Source organism: Cryptomeria japonica, chromosome 10, assembly GCF_030272615.1.
Source record: "Cryptomeria japonica chromosome 10, Sugi_1.0, whole genome shotgun sequence".
Lineage (NCBI taxonomy): Eukaryota > Viridiplantae > Streptophyta > Pinopsida > Cupressales > Cupressaceae > Cryptomeria > Cryptomeria japonica.
Window position 1 is genome coordinate 799,505,949 of NC_081414.1, and position 14,889 is coordinate 799,520,837.

General features: G+C 33.5%; 1 pseudogene; it reads right to left on the reverse strand.

Moving 5' to 3' along the window:
* Nucleotides 1-14,889, reverse strand: part of LOC131855850 (uncharacterized) — a 337,138-nt pseudogene that overhangs the window by 272,408 nt on the left and 49,841 nt on the right.

Here is a 14,889-nt window from a genome sequence, read left to right on the forward strand (position 1 = left end):
CCTTTGTCCTTTGTCATTTTTTTTATATAGGGTGTAGTATACTCGAAACCAAATTGTTTCCTATATTAGATGGAGTACTTCATTCCTAAAACTAAACATTATAATCATCCTCTTAATGAAAAACTATCAACTTTGACAATAAGATCATAATGGTTATTTGACTTGTTTGGATTTGCGAGTCTTATCTTTTAATTGATTTATCCTCGATCATGTTCCTATGTTTCTCAATGATGTCACTAAATGATTTAGAGTGCCCGAATGGTTCATGGTTTTTCTTGTTTTTAGTTTTTTGTTTGTAGGATGTTTTCATGTAGTTCTGGGGTAGGTATGTCTAGGGTGGCTAGGTTGGTGCATTCACTTTGTGACTATCACATATACCTCGAGACCCTTAACATGCACAATGTCTTAGGATACATTGAAATATTTCTTATCTGGAGTGTGTCTATTTTATGCAAAAGGGACTACATTATCACCCTATCTTTCTTTGTTATGGTATGACACATCCATTTTACCATTTCAAATAAAAGCTCTCTGCATTATAGTGTATTTGCAAAATCAAGGTTTCTTCACCACTAATTATTCTTTATCTAATTTTCTCTTTCTACTAATATTTATTTAGTCACTCCTTACAGTCATTTTGGTCTAGTCAGCTTTATTTTTGGCAAATTGGCCTATTTTCTAATTTTTTTCATGCAATTTATTGAGGGAGCAGCCTTCTAACCCATCATTCCTAGAGAAATGTTTAACATGATTTTTCTTTACTATTCTTTGAAACACAACTAAGAATTGCATTGTCTCAAAGAGGGGCAAAATTTAGTCACTAAAAAATGGTCAACGTCTATGTCATTGTATGTTAACATGTCCATGATACCTTCTTTTAGGTTTTCATTCCTACTAACACTTCTTCTAGGTTGCAAATTTGGTTTTTATCATTTGTCAACCTGATGCAATTCTTCTACTTTCTCTTCCTATTCAATCCTATTCAGTCATTTCAATTTGGCTCTTATCAATGTCAATCTCAATTTTCATTTCATGATCATGGTTGGTTATCAATGTCATATAATTGTCATTTTAACCCTAATCAACGTCAATTAGCATCAACTTTAATCAATTCCAATAAATTCTCAATGTCTTCTCGTCAATCATTATCAATCAATTGTCTTTTATCAATCATTTATTTTTGTCAAGTGTCCTTTTCATTTCAATAATTATGATCAATCTTGAGCATTCATTTAAATAAATTTTAGTTAATTTGTCAATAATTATATAAGTCAATCATTAAATTCTTATATTGATCATGTTAATTGTTTCATGACATCATCTTGACTTATGTCTCTCTCCTAGGACTAAATAATTCTTTAATCATCAATCCATTATAACATCTCTCTTTACGTTAAATGAATTCATTTCATTTATCCTAGGTATTGTGTCATAATTAAATATTTTATTGACCTGGTTGATTTCCCTTTTGTGGGCTAATTAATAAATGAAAAGTTATTAATTATTCCCACATTTATCTCTGTAAATTTTTTCCTAATTTTTTCATAATTTGTCATCCCTAATTTCATTCTACCCATTTCCTATAATTTCTCCCACTAATTTCTCCACTAATTCCTCAAATCAGAAGACTAAAATTGCTTCCAATTTGTCATAATTATAAATATAAAATTTCTGTTCAATTTGGCATAATCATGTCATATCAATTTGCTATTTTGGAATCAATCATGCATTTATCACATTCCTTGATTTTATCATGTCATTTTAATGAATAATTTTTCTATAATTGGAGCTCATTTTTCAATGTATTGGGACCTGATTTTGGTATGTATATGTTGCTAATTTGTGTTTGAAAACCATACATTGAATCTTCTCACCTAGGCTTTCTTTCAATACACTTGCAATGGAATTGAGAGCCACATTTCTATTTGATTAGAGAAGCAAAAAGGGCAATGAAGGGGATCGTTTCAAGCATTTGAAGGATGGTTTGCATTTTCTTACATTATTTCTCTATTTATACTTTGTTTTCGTACGTTCATTGATGTAGGATTTATGAATGTTATCAAATGCCTAACTTTTCCTCCTACAATAATTATTATCAAATACTCAAATTAGGATTTTATTTAATATTGCAAACCCCAATACTCTTGAATCCCTTTTTGTGGTCCTATTTTAGTTGGGATAGGTCACCTAACACACTTGTCATACCCAAATTCATTGAAATTGTAACCATTTCTAGCATTCGCCTTCACAATTTCAATTATAGTTTGAATTTTTTTCATGACTATTTTATGTTGGTCTAAACTCAAAAATACCTTGTGGACCTTGTATAAAGAAATATTTTATCATTCATAAGGGCTAAAAAATTGTAAGATTTTGTGAGCTCTGAAATTATGGTCAAATAAGCATTACAGTTTGTTATTCCTAAGATATAATCTTGTCAATTTAGGATTTCAATTATGATTTTTGGCTAAAATTCTGGAATATGAGCCTATAGAACCACCTAAACATATTTGTATATCTTTAAGCTATAATTTTAGTCACCCTTAGGACTAGGTAACCATCCAACCATGTCTAGCATTTTTGGCTCCAAATTTCATCTACAAGTTTCTTTCTTTGTCTCATTTCTAGATCAGACTTACTATGTTGGTTTTTAATTCTGTATTTCACTCATATTGCTGAAAGTTGCCATTTTATCAAGTTCATCTACCCACTTCACAATATTAGTTCTATTGTAACAAAAGAAGCATAAGCCAAAAGTTTACAACTTCCCTACTAGGATTGTCGATGAAATTATTTATAATTCCAACGATGTGCCATGGACATTTGAGATCTTAGTTTATATTCCTAGGTTAGGATATGAATTCTATATAAATATTTTCAAACATTTTATCCATTATGCAACATATATCCCCCATAAAACAATATAATACATGTATTTTCATATTTGACTCATCCTAATAATCTTGTAACAACATCCAATGATTACTCTGAATTTGCTCCTATTACCTTGGTATGGAAGTAGATGATTGAGTCATTTATCATCTCCTTATCATCCAATATTCCACACCAAATTGTCCAAAATTCTTGAGTCCTTTCCACCCCTAAATGTCCTATAAAATTCAAAAAAATACTTTAAAATTGTTAAAAAAAAAGAGAAGAAATTTTTTTCCTACGATGAAAACTTGGAAAGTATGTGCCTTGGGAAAATACCATGATAACAACTTGGAGGAAGGGCATCATTTTTATATCTCCCATAAATTAGCTCTCTACACTTTGAGGAAATTTTCTCATAGGTACTTATCTAGCATATTGGTATCCACCAATCATACCCATCATATTATATCTATTTCAATTCCTTCACCCACCTTTGGATCTTGATAAATATAGGGGAATTTATTAATATATGCTTTGAACATCTCTTGGCATATCTACCCTTATTAAACACTTTTCATCCATTCATTCTCTTATCAGCCATATTTTTATCCACCTATCCTCCTATCCTCCATTCATTTATCCATTCCATTATCCTATCATCCATCTGCCTCTTCTCTTTCATGTTATCCTATCTTCCATCCTATCTTGAGGATTCTAGTCCCTCACTGTACATGCAATATCTAAAGTTGGGCACCTTATTACTTTGTGATATGTTTTTTGGAGACCCCATCACACCCACCACCCATCCAATAACCCCACCATTCCCTATCTCATACCTTTAGCTCTTAATCATACTATCATTTTCTCTCAATCCACTATTGGCAATTCCTTATCCTCCCATCCTCCATCTCTCAACTCTCCCACTACCTCATACTTCATCTCAAAATCTCTTATCATTGGTATCCAACTTTAGGATATAACCCTTGCAATCCAATGGCATCCAATCAGTCCCAGACTTCCTTAATCCAAAATCAAACACAATATCCATCCTATATAGATATCAATCTAGTGTGTACTTACCCAGTCACATCCTTGGTCTTGATGTGAATCTCGTTGTAAGCCTTGATCACAATCTAATTATCATCACTAGGATGCATCCTTCTGAATCCCTATTGTGTTTTGGTATACATTGTTCTCATGTCAATGACAACCCGTCCACCATCAATCTATCTTGTCATTTTAGCTAGATTGAAGTAGCATCATATTTCTCATAAGAGACCTAGTTTTGTATCCACTTTTGGTCCAAGAAGGATATATCCAACTAAAAATGGCTAATAACTTTATACGTATTTTAGTACCAGTAGAAATACCAATTCTTAGTAATGTGGGTTATAAATTTTAGAGATCCATACAAACTGTGTCAATTTCCAATCTCCCACTCTTTTTTGTCAAAACCATTAGAAATTTTTTTTATTTTATATTCAAAATAAAACATACAAAAATGGGAGACCTTATGATGTAACAAAGGGACTTTATGCTTGTAGAGCCATCAATAAAGATTTGAACATTGTAGTATCACCCTCTACAACATTAACAATTGAGATCTTGTAATGTAACAATGGATCTTTCCTTCTTATAAGACCATCAAGCCAAGTTCAAACATCAAGAGGTCTCCATCTACCATGTCAACAATTAGGATTTCTTACCCCTAAATTTAAAATGGCGAGTAAAGGGTCATTTGGGCACGAGATTATATAATCCATACTTCCAATTTAACGTGGAATTAAGATGACTACACATATTGCATAATTCTACAGCATGGTTGTATTTAACTGTTTAACACCATTACTCCATTACAGCATATTGTACATAACTTCGAAAGTACTGAACACGTTTTTATTTCAATGTAGAAATAAAGATTCAGGTTTTTATCTCTACCTCTTTTCCAGTAAGGGTTTTCACCTTGATGGAAAGGCCTCGCCTTAACCTCAACACCTAATGCAGCGTTGATTCCTTCTGGATATTATAATCCGCAAGTGTTCGTCCATCTTCCAACTGTTTCCCAGCAAATATCAACCGCTGCTGATCTGGTGGGATACCCTCGTTGTCCTGGAACATCACAATCAATTACAACACTCAACATATAAAATCCATTACTATAATAAAAAAACCCATCTTCGATGAGAGATAGGAAACTGAGAAACTTAATCCGAAATAAAACCCACTTGAACTTTTGCCTTGACATCGTCGACCTCAAGGGTGATTGTTTTTCCTGTCAGGGTCTTCCCGAATATCTGCATCTTTACTTTCCTCTCTAAACTTCCTCAATTAGATATGTTCATACAAAATGATCAGAGGATCATATGAAATAAAAAGAACTGCCATGATAGTAACCAGCCAAACTAATTCTTACAACTGAATAGAAATTCAATGCATTCATTTGAATCATCTCTAGATCTCAAGCATGATTTGATTATTATTTGCATTCACACTTTTTTAATATGCACCCTAAAATAATTTTTGTTCTACACAAGCATCATAAGAGCATATGGATGATTAGAGATTGGTGTTTTCAATTATTTGTACATATTGACCAAGGAGAACATCTCCCCTTGGAATATAACAATATCCCCACAAAGTATTTATAAATATTGACAACTCATAGATATTAACCATATACAAAGACAAGACACATGATGCAAAGTGAAGAAAAGTGGTCTACATATTACATACTACAAGTTTGAAAGTGCAACATAGATCCATGATCATGGATTTGTCCTTGATACATAAACTTGTCACTACATATTTTCAACAAATATGTTTGATGCCAAGGTAACTATCAATGCCAAATCTATTATTTTAGATCCTAACATATATCTATGTGTTCATTTGTTAGAGATAAGTACACTTATTTTATATTCACTTCTATTGATTAATTATTAGATTATCAACCCTACCTAGTAGCATCATTTATTTGTTTGGGTTAACTATGTTTATGCCTATTCATTTTATTTGGATTCTCCTAAACTAAACTTAAGAAAATATTATTGGTCTTTACATTTGGAGAACTCATTTAATCCTACACAACCTTATCCTACCTTTAAGATTTCTAATAAATATTTCTAAGTCTTATATAATTCTAATTTTTCATTCATATTTAGATATGTCTAGGTTTGTATTTTTATATGCTTATATCTTTACCTTAAGGTTTGAGAATGCATATTGATTTATCCTTTATATCCTATCATTATTGCACTTATTAGATATTTTTTGTCATGCACTGCCATGAGGCCCAGAGGACATAACAACCAAGAACATGAAAATGCGAATATTTTTTTTTTGAATCAATCAATATAACATGTACAAATGTTAAAATAAAACTAAAAAAAATACATAATGAATCATTTAACAAATCTCCTCAAGGACCCATAACGATGTTACACAAGGTTATACATCATCTCAAATAATTACCAGGAACTGCTATGAATTACATTATAGAAAAGTACATGGATACAAGATTGTCATTACAATGCTCAAGAATTTACATGATAAATACATATACAAAATGATAGATCCATAATATACAAATTTCCAAAAGTCCCATGTAGGTAAGTATACATAAATTTGCTACAACAATGATAGTCTTCAAATCTTCACTGAGCCAACATGAACATGAAGTTGAAAGAGGCAAACCCAATGGGTACGAAAAGAACTACACCCAACCATGTAGCACCAAATAGGTCCACCCCCCATGCTAGGAGGTATCAGTCAGACCTTCTAGGCGAAAGCAAGACATACAAGGGTAACAACATGACTCATAGGAGAATCAACATAACAATGCCATCAAAGAATCAGTTAAACTAAACATGTAGGAGGCTCACAAGGGAACACCACAGATACAAAAAATAACAACCGAACTCTAAAGTCTCACAACATCCACAAAAGCACAACAAACATGAGAAAACCAACCACTTCTCAAAACTCAACAATACATGAAAGGATAAAGAAAGGCGGGTTACCACTAGGTTGCAAGGGAAGAGTGTCATCACTAGGATGTCTTGGGTTACCTTGGTACATATTCACTAGGTCTCAACCCCTATCATGGGTTACCCTGATGACCTCACTTGACCCTCATCCCCCATACATTCACTAGTGGACCACACCAACCTTTGGAGGTTACAAGGTTGGTGGAAGCCATTCCAGGCCCTTCTCAACATACCCTCAAACCTATACGTGCCTTTATAGGTAAGAAGGCAGTCCAAAATTATCTTGATTAGCGTGATCTAACTACCCACCCAAGTTCATTAATTAAGTTATCACTTGATTATAAAACTTCCACTGGGTTACCCTGGTTACCACTTTGGGTCCTGACCCCCAATAGAAGCCACTCCCCCTATTTGCACCTAGGATTCAAAATAAACACAAGGCCATGATATCCAAAACACAAGGAGTTGGGATTCCTACCATAGCATGGCTTAGTTCTCATGCTAGAAAAGATCCCAAAGAGGAGAGTTAACATCATTCTAGCGCATAAATCCATAAAATCAAAATATAAATAAAAAATAGTACATTAATGACCAACACTGAAGACTCGGCTATCAACGTATTCTAACAAGATGCCAATCTTAACATTCAATGATGAAGAGAAAACTTGCACAAAAGGACCTCTAACACTGACCAAGCCTCTAGAAGCTAAATACAATTAAAGAAATATTAACAAGTACTCATTTACGAAGGACAAAAATTTTAAAAATACCACGAACTCATAAAACCAAATGTAATGAGTACAATTCTACTATAAAAACAAGGAGTTTATGGTAATGCCTATATCTTCAATATTTCAAATTTAAGATTTAGTTCTCAATATTCTAAAATTCAAACATTAAAAATTATTTGAGTCCGAACTTTCAATGAAGATAACTAAAAACATTCCTTCCAATTCCACAATCATGATTAAATAAATAATAGTATGATTGAATTGAGAACTCGAGAATAAAACTAACCTTTATTTATACATTCATATAATGACTAAAATAAAACTAGATTTAAAACACAATTCAGATATCTTCTTTATTCCCAAAATAGAAACTTAGATGAAATTGGATATATATACATTTACACAAACATATAATAACTGATTTTTGCTATATTATCAACATCAAAGAAAGATAAACATAAATCTTATATATATATATATTTATTTATTTATTTATCAACACTAAATGATAGTTCAATGAAGGGAAGTATTTCACGGAATGATATTTTCGCACAACAGGGTTAATGACATGACTCATGGTTACCACAACCATGGTATACACGGTATGTGGCTACCATAGTTCATGGATCACTATGGACTGTGGAAACTACAGGGATGGGAGTGGGTGGAGTTTCGGCTCCCGAAGACCCCCCCAGACTATAACGAAATACAAATATAAATATTTGTTTTAATTTTCTTTTTTTGGTTGGTTTTTATAGAATGCATAACAAACATGAAAAATCGAAACCCATGAATAAATATATATTAAAAAAAATGATATCAATGTTTCTATTTACTAAGTCGTCATTAGTTTTATGCCCAAAATCATTCTATATACACTAGTCAGTTTATAATACCGAAAAGTCCAGTCGATAAATAACAAGGTTATCGGTGTCGGTTACGAAAGAAAGACAAGTCACCGAGATGATACACATGGAGCTGAGAACCGAGTAAAGTTTATATGTCTACCAAGCAGCAAAGAAGGTATACCGAGTTAATCTGAACTGAGTGAAAACTTGTTACCAGATTCAATGAACCTGCATACACATGTGAACCGTGTTACAAGATTCAAGAAGATGAAACCGTTATTACATAGGAAATTGCATTTATAGATTTTGTATGATTTTGAGGAAGAATATCCAATGAAATAATTTCTATGTTTATCCATTCGATAAAACATGTTTGTATGATCGAAGCATGAAAAGATCACCATCTCAGAGGTCTATATAAATAGAATGATTTGAGTATTTATGATATGTCAATCAAGAGAGGAGATACAAAGGAATGATATAGTCAAGCATGAAGAAAGAAGATTGACAGAGATATTCAGAGGTTCTCGAGAAGGTTTCACAGAACAGTTTAAGGGACAGAGTATCTAGAAGTGGTTACCGAGTTTATTTATTGATTACCAAGGAATGCTATGAACAAGGTAACTTTATATTGAGCACATAGAGTCTACTATAGCATTTCAGATATGAAGTTGCAAATATTTTGTAAAGATTTTGATTGAAATATTAAGTTATGTTAGAAACCTTTAATAGGGTAAAAGACTCTAATAAAGTCTATAAATTGTAAAGCCTTTAACTAGGTACAACATTTTGTAGAAGTGTTTGTAAAATCCTTTAGCAAGGTAGATCTAAAAGATATTTATACTCCTAACAAGGTAAGCTATCACAAATAGCTACACATGTAGCTCTAATTGAGCAATCTTGATTACTGCAGTAGTGAAGTTGTGGGTGCCATCCCCACCACAGTTTTTCTCTCTAACCAAGAAATTCTGCGTGATCAAAAATCTTTGTGTTATGGAGTTATATTTTGATGGATATTATTTCTATGATTATGTTTCAGTATTATTATGAGATCAGCAATACTTAGTTTGTGTTTATCAGTAAAATTATTTTCAAGAAAAGTTTTGAAGTACTAATTCACCCTTCCCCTCTTAGTACATTAGCTTTCCAAGTCAGACCTAACAATTGGTATCAGAGCATTACTCTTGGTAAAGGGTATAACAGCCTAAAGAGAAAGATCCTATCAATGGAAGGCTATAAACAATCCCACAGGATTGTGAATCTTTGAGAAGAATTGGATCATGCTAATCAAATGATTGCAGATATGCGAAGGCAAATGCAGAGATCTCTAAAAGTTAGAAGAAGGTTTTCTGATGATTTACAGGACTCACAAGAGTTGGTAGAACAAATTGAGACATCATCTGAGAATAGCATATCAGAAGAATCTGAAGAAATGATTGTAGAATTGAAAGAAAAGAACAAAGAACTTAATGAACAACTAAAAGAAATGAGAAGGGAACATGAGTATTTCAGCACATAGATGACTGAAAATCTTGATGCATTGAGAACAGCTGAAGATAAAAAGTGAAATATAGAAGGAGAAAAATAATAGCTAGAAGCAATGGTGTCTGCAAAGAATGATGAAATATCAAGGATGACTGAAGTTCAACATAATATGTTTGATCAATTGGATTATGCACATCATGAAGCTACTCTAAAGGAAAACAAGAACCAAGCATTAAAACTTGAATTATCAAGATTGACCGATGAACTAGAAGCAGAAAAGAAGTCAAAAGAAACACTGGGGAAAAGCCATGAATCATCAAGAATGTTGGAGGAGCAACTAAATATGAGACCACCCAACAAAACTATAGGACTCAGTTACAAAGGAAACAACTCTACCAAGAAAGGGATCAACACCACTGAGAAAGGAGAATCATCAAAGCAAGATGGAAACAAAAAGAACTTCAAAGACAAAAAGTCTATTTGCAACTACTGTGGAAAATGAGGACATACTGCCAATGTTTGCCAGAGCAGAAAAGTTAAGCAACCAAATGTTACTAGGTTTGATGATTATTGTTACAATTGCAATAAGTATGGTCATACATCTAAGCAATGTAGAACAAAGTCTATCAACAATTATTAGCAGGCAAAAATTGCAATAGATATGGACACAATACCGAGAAATGTTGGTTTAAGCTGAAAAACTATATGTGGACCCCACACAAAGAAAATACTAGAAGCTACCAAACTCACACAGATCTCAATCGACAATATACTTTAGTACCATGGGATTACAATACAAGAATATGGTATGAATGTTGTTGAAGATATCGACATATAAGTGCAAACTATATGATAAGGTTTGGAATGGACAATCGGAGATCATGGAGAAATCCTAGAATGGCATGTTTTCATTGTCACAAAGTTGGACACATGGCTAAAAGCTGCAAAGACCAACCAAGAGAAGATACTGAGGAGATAAGAAGCAAATTACAAAAATTTTGAAAAAAGAAGGAAACTGTGTCTACCAATGAAGGAAGCACCTTACCTACCGAGTTAGGTGCATCTCCTTCGAATTAATCAATAAAGGCGTGGAGGGGCTGCATTCTCACAAAGGTTAGATCTTAACAGTTCCTGTATAATCATGCGCTTAATTCCAAAATCTGCATAGCTAAGATGCAATAGTAAGTTCGAAAAAATATCTAGTCTTTTGAATTACCAGAGAAGTCTGCAAATGTATTAAACCTATCTAGTCAGTAAAAGCTTAAGAGAGATAGTCGGTATAGTGGAACCAAGTGCATTTAATGCCTATTTACCTAGCCGCATGAATCCCGATAAGGTCAAAAGGAGGTATTTAAAGTATTTAGTGTGGTCATTCTTCACTTACTAGTTTTTGAAGTGTAGAGCAGAGTGAATCAAAAGGCGATCAAACATTTCCAAGAGCGAATTCAAGGTATTTAGCATAATCTAGACCGCATTTTTAGCAGTTAATCGATCAAAGTCAAGTTGTGAATATTTGTGAAGTATTTACTAAGTTGGAAGCATTTTCTAGCTATTTGGAACCCTAAGCTATTTCATAAGTAGAATTTTAAGTTTGAAATGGCTCCCAAGGTACAAAAACCTATTATTGTAGAAAGCATTGAGAAGCCTACACTAAAATACACCTTACCTCCCAAAGTGGCATCCGAACCTGATGAGAAAACTGCATTCTCTCTTATTCTAGATAGGGTTCTATTGATCAAAGATGTTATAATTTATACCAAGTGCCGAGTTGATGAGCTAGATGATACTAAGATTAAGGATATGTATGACAAATTGTGCACCGATGGAAACCTAGATAGAAAGTTTGAGCATATCAAAGTTAAGGGATTGACTAAAGCCCTAACCTATCCTCGAGTCTTCAAACCCCAATGGGTCAAATTTGTCTTGAGCCGAGTACATGATGATTTTATGTGGTTAGAGGATCAACCTTTCAAGATCACCAAAGAGATTATTCACATGATAACCGGATACCCTATATTTAACCATGCTCAAGCACAAAAGATGATTTCATGGAAGGAATTGATAACATTAATAGGTGTTGAGTCTGATAGAAGAGGTCTTACGTTGAACAATGTGACTGATGTTGAACTCAATTTTGCTATTAGAGTTATTGGTTATTGTTTCTTCCAGTCTGCAAGAGAAAATAGTGTACCATGTGCAGCTGTAGATTTGGCTTATAAAATTGTTAAAAAGGGTATGCAAATTGATTTGTGTGAAGTGTTATTGAAGAATATTTTTGAAAATCTCAATACAATAAGGAGACCGAAGAAGAATAATACTGCTAACACACTAAAGTTTGGGTCACTCTTAGTGTGTATGTTCTTCTATTTTCATAAATTCTTTCCATCTGTCGGTAACATTGTTTGGGAATTACACCGACCTATCACCCATCAAATAAATGATTTCATCAATCAGCTAGGTGATAATTTCAATATGATAATGGATGATTACTTTAACTAAATCCAAGAAAAGATGCATAGCAGGTACAGGATTCCACCTCAGCTAGTGGAAAAGTACAAGGATACTATATGTTTTGAATTGGATACAGACTACTGTTATGTCAATGCAGTAGAACCCAGGAATCAATCACTACCACCTATGTGTTATGAGATAGACTTTGACATTGCTAAATAGTAGATAGATGTCTTTTTAGCACTTCCAGGGCATGCTACCGAGAAAAGATATGGCACCTATGAAGAGGTGAAAGAAAAAGTAAAAATGAGCATTGTAGTATCGAAGGCTGCCAGGAAAGCCACTAGAATGATCAAGGATTTAACTAAAATTTTTGGAGAAGGTTTTACCTCCACTCCTACTAAGCCAACAAGAAGGAAGAGTGATAAACTTTCGATCGAGGAAGAATCCGAAGCTCAAGAAGAAGCAATTACACTGAGCATAGAGTTACCAAAGGGCAAAGTTTTAAAAAGAAAGAAATAGGACACAAACAAGGTGTCACCGACCAAGCCAGCAAAGCGACCAAACACTAGATCATCTATTGCATCACTCGATAAGAAGTAGAAGAATGTAGAAACACCTAAGCTTACAAAAAATTATAGAAAGAAGACCAGAAGACTAATTTTGGATAAAGAGGCAAGTGACACAAAGTTAGAAGATGTAAATAAATTTCAGGTTGTAAAAAGCACAAAGGAAGATGTACATAGTGTTGACATTTTTTATGCAAAATTGAAGGAATATGGTGGATTTGGGTCATTTAGATATGTAAAATATGATACAAGAATAGATGAAGAGAAGAGACAAATAGAAGAGACTGTAATTTGTACACTTCTCAAGTTCCGAGTAGTTCCATTGGAAGTGGCTAGTTTTCTTCCAACAACATTGTACTCACACATTGATAATAGATGGAAATATGCTATGGACTCGGAGAAGCAAATAAGAGAAAGAGTTTTGGTTCATCTCTTTCCAGATATGTTGGTAAATGACATAAGAGATCATTTGAAAAACTACCAGACAAATTTTCAAGTAAAACAAAGGGCCTTGAAAATGATGAAAGGCCTATATCTTGATGTTGAAAATGAAACTAAAGAAAAATGGAAGAAAATATTCAGGATTCAAGCTGAAGAGTCAAAAGGTGAGGTAGACATAGTTGACATCACCGAGCAAGATCCTGCTTCCACTATTCAGTCAGATGAGGATGTAATAGACACTAGAGCACAGGAAGGAGAAATGATAGAAGGAAGCTCCTATGCCAAACTGATATCAAGTGAATAAATTGTGGAATAGGTTAAGCCTTATCCTCTGATCACCCAACAAGTTACAGCCGAGAAACTTCAAGACATAGATCAAGGTACAGAGGATCAAAAGGTTAAACCAAATGAATCTACCTCTTAGGCCATTAGTGAGCAAACTTCCCAAGTACCATCAAGCATTGAGGCAATTGCCACTGAAACTCCAAACAAGGAAACACCAAAGGATACAACAAAGGCTACAGGAATTGACAAAAGTGTTGCCTCTATCGAGAAACATACCGATGAAGGACAAGCCCCAAAAGACATTGTACTCATTCAACAAAAGAAAGAATCATCAAAGGAGAAGAAAGAAAAAAGACATAATTTTAAAATAGATCTGTCAAAGCCTATTGTGCTACCGAATGTTGACATTACAAAATTGAAAGGGCAAGCACTAATAGAATTCTGTGAGCTTTGTAAAGCCAAAGCACAACAGGAAAGACAAATAGATATTCAGCAAAAGAACCGAGTACTTCAGAAGGTCAAATCATTATTGACAGACATGATACCTGAAGCTACCATCAATAAAAATGCTGCCATCCATGTGCAACTGGATGAACTACTCACTCAATTAGAGGAATCGAGAGTAGAAGCATCAGAATACCTTAGCAAATTGAAAGAAAAAGAGCTAACTGCCAAGATGATTGAAGAAGTGTAGAAAGCAATTGATATAGGTAAAATAAAGCTTATTAAATTCATTACTGAGTTGTCCCCTCAACTCAAGCATATTATTTATTTATTCCAGAAGTTATGTACATTCTCATTCTTCATTAAAGATATCAAGAATAAGACTGAAGTCATTGAAAAAAAGATTATCGATCTCTCAAACAAATTGACTACCGAGCTAGATTCTCTTCAGAATTTTTATACAAAGCTATAAACTCTTATGGCTCAACAATTAGAACTTCGGAATGAAGAGCATAAAATAAGGATAGATATCATGACTCTTCAAACATTATTTATTCCTCATTTGTCATCGGTTCAAGAGCAGATCAATTGAGCTACCCAATTGTCAACTCAAGAAGAGGGAAGCACTTTAGATGCTTTGATCACACTGTCGGGTGATATTACAACTCAGAATACAGTACTGGAAAGTGTCAAGGATGCACTTACCAACACTCTTACCGAAGCTCGTACCAAGTATAAATATATTTTTGATCAGTGGCCCCCACCAAATGGTAAC